We start from the raw sequence: 15520 nt of genomic DNA, 5'->3' as shown, positions 1-15520 counted from the left end.
TTAGATTTGATGAGTCACGAATAAAGTCCAAAAGAATTACAGCATAAACCTCATAGGTTAATATTCTCTTTTCCTGAAGAAGCTGAAATGCTGTTCAGACTAGACCACCCTGGAGGAAGAGTGGATACCGAGGCTTCTTGGTCTCAACTAGTTCTGTGGTCCTAATGATTGCCATCTGAGGTAAAATAAAACATTTTTAAAAAATACACAGTTAAACTGTGAAAAAAGACATTAAAATGTTACCTCATTCTGTGGTCAAATTACTCAGCAATTTAACCAGTTGATTCTAATAACAGGAATGATACGAATAAACCAGACACCCCATTTTAATAGTAATTTAGGCATCAATGATTTTTACTACTCAGCTTTGTAGCCACTTCTAGTTCATTTCTGATAATACAAGATACGAGATACAATAGTTGCATCTGGGCCAGTGGGCAAAATCACTTAATAGTATACAAATAAAATGAACCTCAACACTATTAGTTTCATCTTTCCTCTCCCCATTTTAAACCTTTGTGTACTTGAACCTTTGAAAGCTACTATATTCAAGCCACGATGTTAGTTGCTATGTAGAAATAAATGAGAGATACCTGCAGGGGAGATACCATGATACGAAGGAGATTTTCCCAGGGCGAGGCTTATCTGTTGTATGGGGGATATGCTGGCCCCTGCAATTTCCCAAATGTGGGATACTCGGCTGCAATTTGTGGTAGTGGGGGACTGTGTTCACTGGCCCCCTGGAAAAAAAATAAATGAAAGAGGGTCTAAAACTAAGTGGAAGAACAAGGCATGTTTTTGTTTTATGGGGAAGTTTGGAAGCACCAAATGAAAAGTATGCAGAAGAAGAAGAATAAAAAGAATTTGAGAGACTCCTTGGATGTTCAGAGAAGTCTACCAAGGAGATGCGGTGTGAGTGAAGTCTTAAAGAATGGGAAGAGGAAAGGGTGGGGTTCGGGTAGTCAAGAACGTCAGCAAAGATTATCCAGAATGTATAAACTCCGTTTGAATTACTATGCGCATCATAAAAGGAATGTTTTTAAGAACCTAACTTGTCCAAGCTGGCACATATTGTGCTAAGAGCCTGAATGAAGAAGGCATAGAAGAAAAAGGATCCTGCAATGGTCATTTGAAAATTGGGAATTTTCAAATTCCCAACGTGAATGATGATACACCGTTGTCAATAATGGCAGCTTCTCAAGCTTGAAGTACATATTGTTCCTCTAAGAATATTCATTTGAATTTCTGTAACATTAAAATGCATTATTTTGCCTGGTCGATGTGGCTCAGTGGTTGAGCATCGACCTATGATCCAGGAGATCAACGTTTGATTCCCCGTCAGGGCCCATGCCTGGGTTGCGGGCTCCATCCCCAGTATGGGGCATGCAGGAGGCAGCCGATCAATGACTCTCTCATCATTGGTGTTTTTCTCTCTCCCTCTCCTTTCCTCCCTCCCTCTGAAATCAATAAAGACATATTTTTTAAAAAAATGAAATGTATTATGTCAGTTAAGACTGCTCAGCTGGCCATTTTCAAATTTTTTTTAAGGCTATATTTTTAGAGCAGTTTTAGGTGTATGACATACTTCAGCTTTTTAAAAGGAAAATAATAATGCATGTAAAAAATCATGTAATGGAAAAGTATGTTTGGGGGATTCTTGAAGATCCATTCTGCCCATGCTCCTCACCTGTCCAGATGGAGTGGTACTAGTGGAAGAGTAGCACAAAACTGAAGAAACACAGGTTCTTTATTTCTTTCTTTACTTATTTATTTTTCTTTTTCCCCTCCTGAGAAGGAAGAGTTTATAGCAGTTTTAGGAAGTGGGAAGAGGAAACATTCTATCTTATAATTAAAAGCCAAGGATTTAAATTGTGTAGTAAGTTATATATAACTGTTGGAATCACTTGTGAATATTGAAAGCATTTAATTAGCACTTATTCTGGCTGCATTCTAAATATATAAAGTTAAGATGTCATATCTAATTAATAGCTGCTCTCATACAGTTTTTCAATTTATATTTATTACTATTAAGTCAAATTCTTTACCTTGTTTCCTTTGTTCTCTTCACAGCTGTTTCTCTGATCCTCAAATAATAGCTGCATACAAAATGTCAGTGTGCTCGGCAGTGAGTCAGAAATTTACTCAAAGATAAGCTTGTCAACCAAATATCAGGGTCTGTTTCCTCATGAGTGTCTTTTTGGTTACCCCAAAGGAGACTGAATCTTTTGTAAACAATGATTACCTTACTTGCTCATTCCACTCACTTATTAAAAGTTTACTGGGTACTCCCCCCTAGGAAGATGGATATATAAAGAAAAAATGAATAACAGCATGTTCTCAGGAAAGGTAATAAAGTACATTGTTCGGAACTTTGAAAGAATCAATACATTTAGGAATTAGGTTATCGCTCTCTGGGTAGCAAGGATTTAGAATAGCAGGTCTTACTATTTGTCTGCCAGATGCTTCGAAGGGAGAAATTTGTTAAGCAGAAAAAGGACATTTATCTCTAAGGAGATATTATCTTAGAGGAAACTTTATTATAGCCCAAAGTTCAAAGTGAAAAACAAATGTAAGTACAGCACATGGGAAGGCAAGCACAAGGGGAACTACCTGAGTCCTCATGGAAACAGTGACCAAGAGAGGCCCGGTGGCAGCAATAAGAGCATGAGCAAGGAGCTATTTGTCATTAATGGTAGCGGGTAATAAGTCTTCATACTCTGTTGACTAGACATTGAGAAAATGCAAAGACAGTCTGAGTGTTTCTAGAATCAACCAGTCAAGGACGAGAGCAAGACCCAAAAAGGAAAGAAGTAGCTCTGGAGATGCTGCAGAAGATCAATCAGCTGTAAGATGTGGAATTTGTTTCCGCCGTTGGTATTTGGAGTTGCTTACCATTCCTTTGGGGAAGGAATTAGTGATTAAAAATAGTTATACCTGTGCCGAACACTTTGTAATATGTTATTCGTGTGCTCGAGTTAATTGTTTAGTAAATCCATCCACAGAGGATTCATGTTTTGTTTCAGTACACCACAAATAATTCCTTTTATTATTTCTCAAGTCCCAAGGTGAAAAAGGGATCCCTTGAGGTATTACAGAGCAGATGTTATCTGATGAGTCAATTCGCAAACATTTATCACAATCTGTGCCTGGGCAGAGATTGCTCTTGATTGAATCACAAGGGGTCATCAGATAAATCTCAGTTGTAAATGTTTTGATTTGTGTTTGGTTTAGAAAGTACTTATACCCTTATTAACCTATTGAGATACGTTAAATAAACTCACTCATATAATCCTTTGAATAAAAATGGAATGTGTTTACCCAGGTCTCATCAGCCTGTGAGGACATATGGGATTGCAGTAATGATGATAGACAGATTTTAAAATATTCTTCCAGCACCTGCTGAGCCATATCCGCTCCCAAATCTCATACATTTATATTGAGGGAGACCCCCAGGAGTTTTTTATATGTCTTCACAACTGTACTTACCTATTGATTCTAAGTGATTTCCTCTTCACAATTATATTTATTCACATATATTTAATGAACAACTGTTGAGTACAAAGCACTAATTGGTGACAAAGTTAATATTTTTACCACCTTATTTTACTGTTTGCTCATTCTACTAGCATTTGAGTCAAGATGTTTACGATTCAGAAGAGAGTTTTTATTTTGGTTCAATTCATTATTGTTTTTGTTATCTTTCAATTGCTCTATAGGAAGCCAAAAGCAGAACACAAATAATATCACAATTGTGTCAGGTGTAATCCTAAACCATTTTTTAGTGGGTATTAATTTCCTAGAGAAATCTTAGTTTGGTCCAGTCTGCCTGTAATGTCCATTAATGGGAAATGGAAATGAATGAAACAACCCACATCTCGTGAGATATTTTACCTCTTTAAAATCTAGATGCACATTTTGATAGAAATAATGTAAAGAAGCACAACAGCAGTGAAGAAAACTTCGTGCATGGTCAGAAATTGTGTGGGTTATAAAACAGCCTAAGTATCACTCACAATTTTTCTAAAATAGGCTTAACCTCCCAAAGATTTTGGATTTGTATCTACCCATAGATAAATTACTTCTTTTTTTTTCTAGAAATCCAAGTGACAGGATGCTTGGCTTATAAAAAACCAATGTGGAACTCATGGGACATCAGTGAAACTGATAACTGTCCATTTACAATACATCTTGGTTTATGGATTATCTGAATTATAACAAAGCTAGCAGCAAATCAACTTTCGTACTTCATACATTTCAATTAATATCAAAAATAAAGGGCACAGAGGAGGAGGCGGGGGAGGGGGGTCAGTAATAGCCTAAATATAAATCTTTTGGTGAGGAAATATTTCTAGGGTGGAAAAATCCTAACCACAGGCACCTTTAGAGTAATATGGACTTCTTTTATTGTGGGTTCTCAATTTCAGTATTTCTTTTCTGTTTTTCCTTTACTTACCTCTGTTTTTTCAAGACCTAGAAATAGTTTCCTTATGGAGAGATTTCTTAAACCCCACTTTCTGCACAGTTTTCTTCCTCAAATCTGTGCATTATAGTATTTGATAGAGCTGGGTAAAAATATCACATTTTGCCAACATGTCGCTTCCAATGTCACTCTAGTCTGAATGCTATTAAGAGTATGAGAACTTAGATTGTACAGAACAAGTCAGTTCTTTATGTGATCTGGCTTATACGGTTGAGTCTACTGAGTTTGCTGAAAAGCAAAGCTATCTATGCTCACTTCTTTTTACAAGAAAACATTGCTAAAATATATATAACTGAAGGGAGTGGGAAAATGTAAACATTAAGAGGTCCAATCTAGAAGCAGATAGGCCTCAGGTCCAGGCTTAGTTCGGCTACTTAAAAAAAAAAAAAAAAAATGTCTTTATTGATTGCAGAGAGAAAGGGAGAGGGAGAGAGAGAGAAACATTAATCATGAGAGAGTCATTGACTGGCTGCCTCCTGCAGGCCCCTACTGGGGATTGTGCCAGGAACCTGGGCCTAACCACCATCTCCTGGATCGCAGGTTGATGCTTAACTGCTGAGCCGTGCTGGCTGGGCTGCTCTTCTACTTTCTTACTTGTTTTAGCCTCACTCACTCTCTTGAAAATAACAATAGCCCCTCCCTCAGGTTTATTGGGGTAAATTCATAAGATGTAATAAGGACATTTAGCATACTGCATCACATTTGGTAAGAGCTCAATAAACATTAACTATTAGCAAGAGGTAGTAATAATAATAATAGAAGACAAAGCAAAAATATATAGCAGTGAATTAAAATATCAAGAAGATATACTGTATTGATTATCAGTCAAATATGTATAAGTGAATATATAGTTGTTGTTGTTCCAACTTTATGCTAAATAAACCACTATCAAAATTGTGTGATTTGCCCTGCTTAAACTAAGCTTTACTGAATTCAGAAAAGTTCAATGTTAGATTTGTCAAAAGTTCATCTTTTCTATTATTTTTAAAAATATAGTTAATTGGCACCACAATGAAATGTTAATCAGGATAACTGCAAATGATGATATATATCTACATTACTCTGAATCATTCATTTAAAGGATTTGGAGCTTCAGGGAACTGACAGCCTTAATTTTGGCTATTTGTAGCTCTTTATTATTTTTTTATAAGAATGTCCTTGACAATAATATTCTCTTAGCATTATCCTCCTGTCTCTTGTTCTTTGGTTCCTATTTTTAAAAAATAATGAGCTGAGCTTTGAAAAACCCTTTAAGCATAGAGATTCTCAGCTGGGCCAGGGCAATGATCACAGTGTGTGTGGTATTAGTATATGTGTGTACGTGTAGCTATGCACACAGATAGGTGTGTTGTTTTTATTGAGTTATACAATTTTACACTGGGAGAAATATTTCTTTGAAATACAAACTACAGAAAACACAGCCTTTTTAAATCTTCTGAACTAGTGGGGTATGGGTTAAAAAGAGGTTGAGAAAAAATTGGCTAACAAGTATTACAAATAAAATGTACTATATACAGAGTTGGTTATAATCATTTACTTCTAAGAGGTTCTTCTATGCAGAATATTAGAGATCTAACTGATATGCATCAGCAAAATGATTTTCAAGTTAATATAATTCTGAAAGAAAATCTAAAGTTAAATAATATTCAACTGGTAAAAACTGCAAATAATTTGTACAATAATATTTTAAGGCACTACAATGGAACAGTCAGCATCTTCTTAGGGGGAAGAATTTATAGCTGTGGGTCATGAGGATTGCTAAGGGGGTAACACTTAACCACGACTTGTGTATCCTGGAGACTGAAGGTCAGGAAGTACAGACATCAGTGTTTCATGACCTTGATATCTCATTACAGGCAAGAAAAAGAAGAGGAACTTTTGAGAAGTGATGGCCACTGCCAACTTCCTGGTTTTTTCTTTAAACAAGGAACATTTAGACATCTCCACAATATTCTGGTGCAATGCCAGAAAAACATCCCATAGGTAGAAGGTGCTTCTTTGCAGCCCCCCTATTTTTACAGTTGCTGGTACAAATCTTCATAGTTAGTTCTTTAAAAAATTAAAGGACTTCCAATTAATGATAATGTTGATCTATAAAAGTAAGTATAAAAAAACTTGGTAATATTCATAATAAGCCCCTGGTTTGGTGGTTAGGTAGTTTTTAATATATATTTGACTTCTCCTTGAGAAGATATGTGTGAACAGTTTTATATACTTGAGGTGTTTTTTTAACTTATAGATTCTAAGCACATAAAAATACATTTATAGATTGTGCCATGTCATTTCTTTCCCTTCAAGGGAATATTATATGCAAAGATTATGTCATTTGAAACAACCATTTTAGATTATGTTTTACATTTCTCCCTTGTTGAAATAGCTAAGTGACAGCCCTACCCAACTTCCATTCTGCTTAGCAAATCTTTATTGTCTTTTTTATGCCAGGTACCTTGCTGCTTTCCACCAAGTCCTGATATTTTCATTCCTTCATATCTAATAATTTTCACCACTAACATCTTAGTTCAGGCCCCCTTACTTCTTGCCTGAGTTGTGACACTAGTTTCTACCTAGTCTTCCTGCCTATAGTAATTCATCTGAAGTCCATATCCCGCATACCCTATTGTTAGAGTGATTGCTCTACATGCAAATGTGGTTCTATTACCCTTTCACCTCTACTGTTCAAAGACTTTCAATGAATCCCCATTGTTTCTGAGTTAGTCTCTTTTGCATCTCCATCAGTGGTAGAAATATTCCCCCAAATACCAATTTCTTTATGCAATCCTCTTTTTACTCAGTTTAACAGGTTATGTTTTCCAAAGATAGGTCCAACAATATGCCCTGTTCCACATAGTCTTCGAAAACCTTATGATTTTCCCCATCAAGAGCTGGAGTCTGGCCTTGGCCAGTGTGGCTGGGTTGAGCATAGTCCTATGCGCCACTGTGTCACTGGTTCAATTCCTGGTCAGGGCACATGCCGGGTTTAGGGATTGATCCCCAGTAGGGGGTGTGCAGGAGGCAGCCGATCAATGTCTCAATGTCTCTCTCTCTCTCTCTCTCTCTCTCTCTCTCCCTTCCTCTCTCTCTAAAATCAATAAGAATATATATATATATTTTTAAAGAGCTGGAGTCTATATATCTTCCCCTTGCAACTGGTTGAAACTTCATGGCTGCTTTAAACAACAGAGTATAGTATAGAGTGTAGTAGAAGTGATTACTTATGACTTTCAAGCTTAGGATATAAAAAATGCCATGCATTGCCTTTTGGTTCGTTCCTGTTGCTTGATCTCAGAGCCCTGCCACCATGCTGTCAGGAAGGCCAAAATACCGAGGAAGGAGAGGCCTATGTGTAGAACAGAAACTTCTAGCCTTTGATCCTGGCTGAACTCCCAACCAATGAACAGCATCAAATAGCCAACCGCGTGAGTAAGTTACCCTGACGTGGATTTTCCAGTAGCCAGTCAGCCACACCAAATGATGCCGTGTAGAGTTGAGACAAGTTGTCCTTGCTAAGCCCCGCCCAAATTACAGATTCATAAACAAAATAAATAATTGTTGCTTTAAGCCACTAAATTTTGAGATTAGTGCATGTATCAACAGATAATTGCTACTAAATTTGGTACCTAGAAATGGAATGTTGTCAATAACAAAAACCTAAACTTGTAGCATTGGCTTTGGAACTGTATTGAGGGAAGAAGTCAGAATGGTGCTGAGGAGACTGTAAAAGCCAAAAGGTCTCCAGTAGCGTGTTAGTGGGAGCCTAAAACACCTTGAGGAGGCTGTCAGCAAAGCCTTAAAAAAAGCATTATTGGAAACTGAAGGAAAGGGGGCCCTAGTTAGGTGATGGCAGAGAGTTTGTCAAAACTCAGGTAATGTTTCGACAAACTCTCTGTGGCAAATGTGCCTAATAAACTCGTTGATCTAGCTAAGGAGATTTCCAGGCAAAATATTCCAAATGCCACCAGGTTTTTCTCTCTCATTGTCTGTAATAAAATATGAGGAGAGAGGGATAGGAGCTAAAACATAAATCATTAAATAGAAAAGAGTCAGAACTTGTTGGGTTTGAAATAAAATTATTTTTCTAAAAACAATTACTAAGTTGAAAAATGGCTTCTGGAAAAGATCAAATCCAGGGTGAATCGCTAAGCTCTTTGTTAATGCCTCAGAAGGATTTAAGACTGTTGCTCACAAAACATTTCAAACAGAGGAAAAATCCTTTAAAAATCTTAATGCCTACCTGGCCACCTCATTTCAGTTAAATAACAGGGCTTCTAAGAGTCCTAAGGATGTCTTACTCTTGACATTTCATTGCAAGTACACAACACTCTTCTTGATGATCATGGAGATGCTAATTGTCTTACTAAATTTGGCATGATTGAAAAATTATATAGATATCTTTAGTCACAAATCCCAGAACAAGAAGATTACAGTGTTAACTGCCTCTATTAGAAACAGTTCGTGGATTATGGGAAATGAAGTAGGAAGCAAATATCAAATCCAATGTGGCCAGAAGAAACAGTAAATATTGATGGGATCTTGTTCAAATAGTCCTGGGAGATTATTCCATGCATTTCCTTTTATTCGCTTCCATTAGGTTAAGTTTAAGGAGATGAAAGAGAGCTTAGGAACCTGCGATCCTTCCTTTGGCTTTGGCGTTTTGGAACTGGAAGCTGGCGCTGCAGCAGGGACATATTTGGTTGCCTGGACTCTGCGTGAAGCGCGCTTTCCCCTGTGAGCTGCAGCTGCCCCTGAGTGTCCGCAGTAACCAGGCGTCCCTGAGCTGCATTCCTCGGGCAGCAATCTAATTACGGCGAGCCCCAAGTCCTCAGCCCGGTGACAATTTCCAGAGGAAAATGTTCCCAGGGTGAAATGGAAAAACATCAGCAGCTCATCCTTTTCCCTGTCACCTTGTTTATGGAAACCTGAACAGGCGAACGCGCTTCCCTTATTTGTGCTTCCCAAGCTTCGCAGAGACATATACGGAGCTCAGCCCAGGCGGTGGATGTTTCTAGGCAAGCCCTGTACCAACGGCTTGCTGTTGTTGGAACAACTAGTCACCTTTCCTGGATTCAAAGGCATTTCCTTACAAAGAAACAAAGCCAATTTGATCAAATCATTCATTTAAGACCTAATGTTGAGTGGTGGTGGGATTTCACTTCTTAGTTATCTGTCATTTGATTACACCAGTTTTGTGGAATTTAAGAGCGTCGTGGATGTCTGTTAGATCTTCATTCCTGACTTTATTCTGGCAGGATGATTTTTTATATTTCCTTAAATAAGGAGACACTAGCCAGGATTTACACTACCTTGCTTCAGGGTGTGATGCAAGGCTGACTCTCCGACACTAAAGGAGAGGCGGCCGTCCTGGGCTCCCCACTCGAGGGGGCTTCACTCTGGCCCTCATCTTTTTACAGTTTTGGAAGAAAATCCACTACCACCATATGACAGCAACTAGAACCATTCCATGTCAGGGCCCCTGGAGAAGTGGTTATGGTGCCGGATGGATATTCTCAGACCAGACACCCACTATTCAGCTCTGGTGACTTTTATAGACATGGGTGACTTTATAGAAGAACTTCCTGTAGAAAGATGACCACACACCCTTTGTCTAGGGCTAACTTTGTGAACTTCAAAGTTCATGCAAAAGTAAACAGTCTAATGGAACTTCCTATCACTAGGTCAGAAGGGAGCTGGGGACACTAGAAAAAGGATGATGAATGAAGCAATTTGAGGATTTCTTAAGTTTGTAGTTTTCTCATTTTTTTTCCATGTCCATTTGTTTTCCTAAAATGAACATCTGTGATACACATAAATCCTAAAAGATCTGTGTACTTGTCTTGGGTGTCAACTGATGAGGTTGTGTCCAGTGTTGAGACATTTTTGGGAGATCAGACTAAGGGATATTGTGAAAAAGGCACTGATCTCTTGAAAGCAGAAATTCCCATGCAGTTGACTAATCCTGTGACACAAATGAGTGAGTTTTTAATCCATTCATTGTGAATTAAATGTGCAAAAACTCAGATTTTTATTTCTCTAAAACTGTGCTTGCTCACCATGTCTTTGCACGTGATGGCCATCAAATTATAATTTTCAAAAAATTAAAAATATGATTCTTCAACAAATATAAAATTAGGAAGTGTCAAAGATTGTTTTAGTTAATTAATGAGGGAACCAGAGGAATAATGAGGCTCATTAAAATGTGCTGGACAGGAAGAAATATAATGGAAAAAAAGAATACCAGAATAAGAAAATTAGATTGAATTTTTAAAGTTTTCCATAAGTTAATGTTTACTTCTTTACAGTTGTAAGATTTGCCCTAATGAATGGAAATAGTAAGTCAAAACAAAACTATATATTCTTCTTAAGTAATCAGTCTTTTGCCAATTCCCAGTTTGGGATTTTCTTTTTACTCTAATGATGTGGTTAATTATATTTTTTCTCAAGATGAGAAATATAGAGTGATTCTTCCTGAGTAGTGATTTTAACAAGGGAGTGAAATTATGACACAAATCTTTTGGCATTTTTTTATGTAAAACTAAAAACCAGTATTGATGTTGTTTTTTATTTTATTTTAAAAGTGTGCTTGGAAGTCAAAGTAAAATAGTTTATGAAACAAAATGCTTAATAAATTTAAATATAAAGTTTATGAAAAGATTACAAATCATAAATTTAAAAATAAATTTATAAAAATATAAATGTCACAAATTTTGTTACTCTACTATAAATTAACAGGTAAAATATAAGAATAATAAAAATATTACATTAAAAACTCATAAAATGTTGAAAGTTTAATTAATTTCTCTCTCTTTCTGCCATGTGAGGACACAGAAAGAAAGCAATCATCTGCAAGCCAGGAAGAGGGTCCTGACCAGGAACTCAATTGGCTGACACCTTGATCTTGGACTTTCCAGGCTGAGAACTATTAGAAATAAACTTCTGTTGTTTAGTCACCCAGTCTGATATTTTGTCATTGTGGTCACAGCAGTCTAAGACACCACACCTAAGGAAGCTTTTGTTATTTTTTTTGTTTCCTTCTTTGGGCTAGAAAACTGCCCCCCCCTTGTCATCCCCTGTATTCTTCATATTTATAGTTTTTTAGTAAAAACTCTATTCTCAACCTTCTAGAATTTGTTTCTTGACATTTAAAGGAAAGATTGTGAAATTCAAAACAAAAACACACAAAAAAACAAAAACCTTCTCTATCTCAATCTCTTGCCTGGCTCTTGAAATTGAAAATGAAGTTCAAGTCTGTCCTTACTGAAATTAATCTTAAGAACCTAATTTTGGAATCCAAAAGCCAAACTCTGACTACTGACTCCTATTCTTTTTTAATTGTAACAATATTAACCCTCCCAGAGGTAATGAAGAGCTCCAGCTGAGAAGGAGTAAGATGAAAAAAAAAAACACCACAAGGAAGTGCCAAAAAGAAAAATAATGTATCTCAAAATATTATTTCATTACACAAGTATAAAACAAGATTGTCTAGCCGTGCCTAAAAAATAATTGAGAAGAACTAGGTAACAACAAACAATGTTTTTGTTCTTGTTTTAAAAATAGCATTCTGTTATAAGCTCTTCTCTTCCCTTTCTCTATCCCATGGAACTGCTAGAACTCAAATGGCAAATTTCTTCTCCTTGGCAGGATCTCTGGTATGAAATTCTGATGAGAGTACATGCTTGGCCCCTACACTGGTCTCAGGACTGCTGCCCGTCTGACATTTTCCATGTCTTACTTTGGGATGTAACCCTGGCATTTAGTGAGTTCCTCCCATCTCCTCTTGGTTCTGGGTCCTGGTGTCCAAGGGCTTCTCTATATTGGGTTTATTAAAGGTATAGAAACCTATGCCACTGCTCCCCCCAATATTATTATTTTATGTGGTTTCTATGTAGAGTAGTCTTTTTTATTTTCTCAGGTAACCCTAGGTGTTATGCACTTCTTGATGTTCTCTTCAATTTCTTGAAAGATTTAGAACAAGATCCTCCATGATCAGAGTCAGAAGACAATGCATATGGCATCACATGGAGTCACCTTGAAAAAGCACCTGTTAGTACAGAATCAGCCAGTTTACCATGATTCAATTCAAGCATCTTTGAATAACTTTCCCGGAGTTTTTAACGTATCTTCTATATTCCCTGAGAGGTTTTAAGGTTGCCTTTATCCTAATCTTCTTGGAGAATTTTAATTCCCTTTTTTCCTAGAGTCCCCTCTGGGAAAACAACTTCCCCTCAGGGAACATCACAATTTTTTGCAAATATATGTATTAACATGTTAGAATTTGGGGTTAATATACAAATTAGGTCTTTCTGGAATCTAATCCAAGCAGAGAGGATTTATTGGCTTGTATAACTGGAAGTTGACATATAAGTTGGCTTCAGGTTTGCTTTGAGTCAGCTGTTCAATCTTGTCTTCAAAGATTCAATTTCCTTTTATCTCTTCTCTGCCTCTTATAGGTTCAGCTTTTTCTTAAGCGTGGTTCTGCTTTGTGGTCTACTTTGATGGTTATGTCCACTCCCAGGACAATGTGCTTCTCCATGCACATCTATAGGAAGAAAGGATCATTTCCAAGAGTGCCTTCAGAAGAGGGAGGGCACTTTTTCTCCTGAAACTACTCCTTTCATCTCATCAGCCTGACACAAGTAATTCTGGAACAAATAACTGTGACCAAGGAGAGAGATTATTATGTCCAGTAGTTGGGGCTTCAGCCACTTGCCCCACTGCTAGTGTGATATGTTCAGGGGAGGTGAAGGTATCTGAATTAAAATTCGAGTAGAACTAAGGAAACGGAGAGTAACCACAATGTCCAGTATATCTACTCAAAAGATAATAAATGTCTTGGAAGTGAAGAAAAATATACCCTATATGGACTAATGCTAGGCCTTGTGCCAAGCAATATGTGTGTTTCTGATATTGTTGGAGATTATCTGCCCAGACTATTGCCTCCTTTCTTTGAGAATTTCCCTGCCCACAGCAAAGGGCTCTGATAGCCTGTTTGTTGGACACTTGGTTCAGGTTAGGCCAATTGCCTTCCTTCTCTAGGAATTTTGTGATGGGATTCAAACTAGTTAGTCTCTTCTGGTCTGTGGGAGCAAAAAATAAAACTGGAAGTCGTGGAGTGGCTGTTGTATGTGCCTAGAGAAACAAAGAAAACCTGTTTGGGAAGAGGGAGGAGAAAAAAGTAGATTATGAGCAGTTAAGGTCATTGTTTGACCCTAGAGAGGGGAAGACAGAAAAGCTCCTTGGTTTCCAATGACTTTCACATTCAGCTACTGGTGCAGCTACTCCTTAGGCCCATTACCTGTGTAATAGGTTGTTAAAATGGACCCCAAGGGACAATATAATAGATTCCAGAGAACATCCCCTCCCTCGACCCAATGCCTCAGATACTAAAGTAAAGCGCTGGACCACCTGTGCATGACTTGTTAGGGCTAAAGGATCAGCCAGCCAGCTCGATCATGTACCCCAGCTGGCGTAAAAGAGGAGAGGAAGAGATTTCTTTGTGTTAGCTTTATGTGGTATTCTCTGCTCCCTCCTCATGGGAATAGAAGGATGTTTTACTTTCATCTCAAGCCAATGAGTGAAGACTATGAGGGGATTTTGATATTGGCGCACTGGAGGTTGAGGGTGATAGACAATGGTGTTTGACTTAAGTCTGAGAAGTCTAAATTCAAGAGATGTGAAGACAATCCACTGGGGTCGTGTGCACTTCCACTCAAACTGGCTCATGGGAACAAAGTGAGACACTTCCAAAGGTGAATTGACCTGGGTTATCTTAAAAGGAAATCTCTTCCAAAAGAACAGCCTCAGTGAGTTACAATACAGGAAAAAATGGTGAATTGTTGCTACATGCGCAGAACAGAGCTACTCAGAAGAGGGCATTGCCAAGGGCGGGGGAACTTCATTCGTGATCCTGAGGGAGCATCTCCAAAGAATCAACAAAACTGTCCCACAGAAGAAGAGTCAGCAAGGTTTCGGTCCAGAGGGCACTGAGTTCAGACTGCGTTATACCAGCCATGAAACCTGTCCCCTTTCCTCTCTAGTCCCTTGCTTCCTAGGCTGACTTCCCAGAGGCCAGGAGTGTAGCTTACACAGGGGGAGAGGAAGCAGAGGGGCGACTGCTTAAGAAGTCATCCATCGACGTGGGCCCCCACTCTGGGAATGGAGAAAGCTTGACACAAAAGAAGAGCTTAGATATTTTATTTCTTTGCTGGACTGGACTCTAGCTTTGCAATTATTAGACTAGATTGGAACTTTTAATGCCAAAACATTATCTAAGAGTGAGTATAAAAGCTATGGGCCTATAAAAGTTTTATCTTTAATAGTGAGGAACAATATATTTATTTCATTTTTACATTTCATTACTGACTGAGGTGTCATATAATCATTTTAATGACTCTATGAGGAGATATGATTATCTCAGTAAGAATTCTTTTCTCCATTCTGTAACTGAGGAAACTGAGGCTCAAAGAGCCTCATGGAAGGGGAGTGACTCATGAAGTGGACTTTAAAAGTAGGAATAGGTTTTAGTAAGCAGAGACAAAAGAAAGGAAATTCTAGGAGAGAAAAATAAAGAAGCCGAGGCTGGATAGAGTGAATTCCAGGAATTGTGGTAGTCTAATTTGGGTACAATATAAGATTTGCGCATGATTAGGGTAAGATAAGTCTGGAAACATCTTAGAGGAGTAGCATGTCAGTTATTTAACATCACTTTTACCCTTTATCTTCCTCTACAACTGCCTCCTTTTCATTCTCTGAAGAAAAATAAAGGTATCCTTCCATCTGATCTATGGGAGAGTGTACAAATTGGAAAGTAGGGGTTAGGTGCTATATCTCCTCCTATAGGGGGACACTGAAAGAGCTTTTGAGCTAGGTAGACCTAGTTTCAAATCCATTACTTTTGTAAGAACATATTATTTCTAAAACTCAACTTCCTTGTCTGTAGAGCAGGGAAATTGCTCCACAGGACTACTGTGAGGGATAAATAAAATAAGATGAAAATAAGGCAGATGCATAAAATAACTTTGCGACCTTAAGTAAATCACAGATGTC

Source organism: Miniopterus schreibersii (assembly GCF_964146895.1).
Source record: "Miniopterus schreibersii genome assembly, chromosome: 7".
Classification (NCBI taxonomy): domain Eukaryota; kingdom Metazoa; phylum Chordata; class Mammalia; order Chiroptera; family Miniopteridae; genus Miniopterus; species Miniopterus schreibersii.
Note: the sequence above shows the minus strand (reverse complement) of the source record.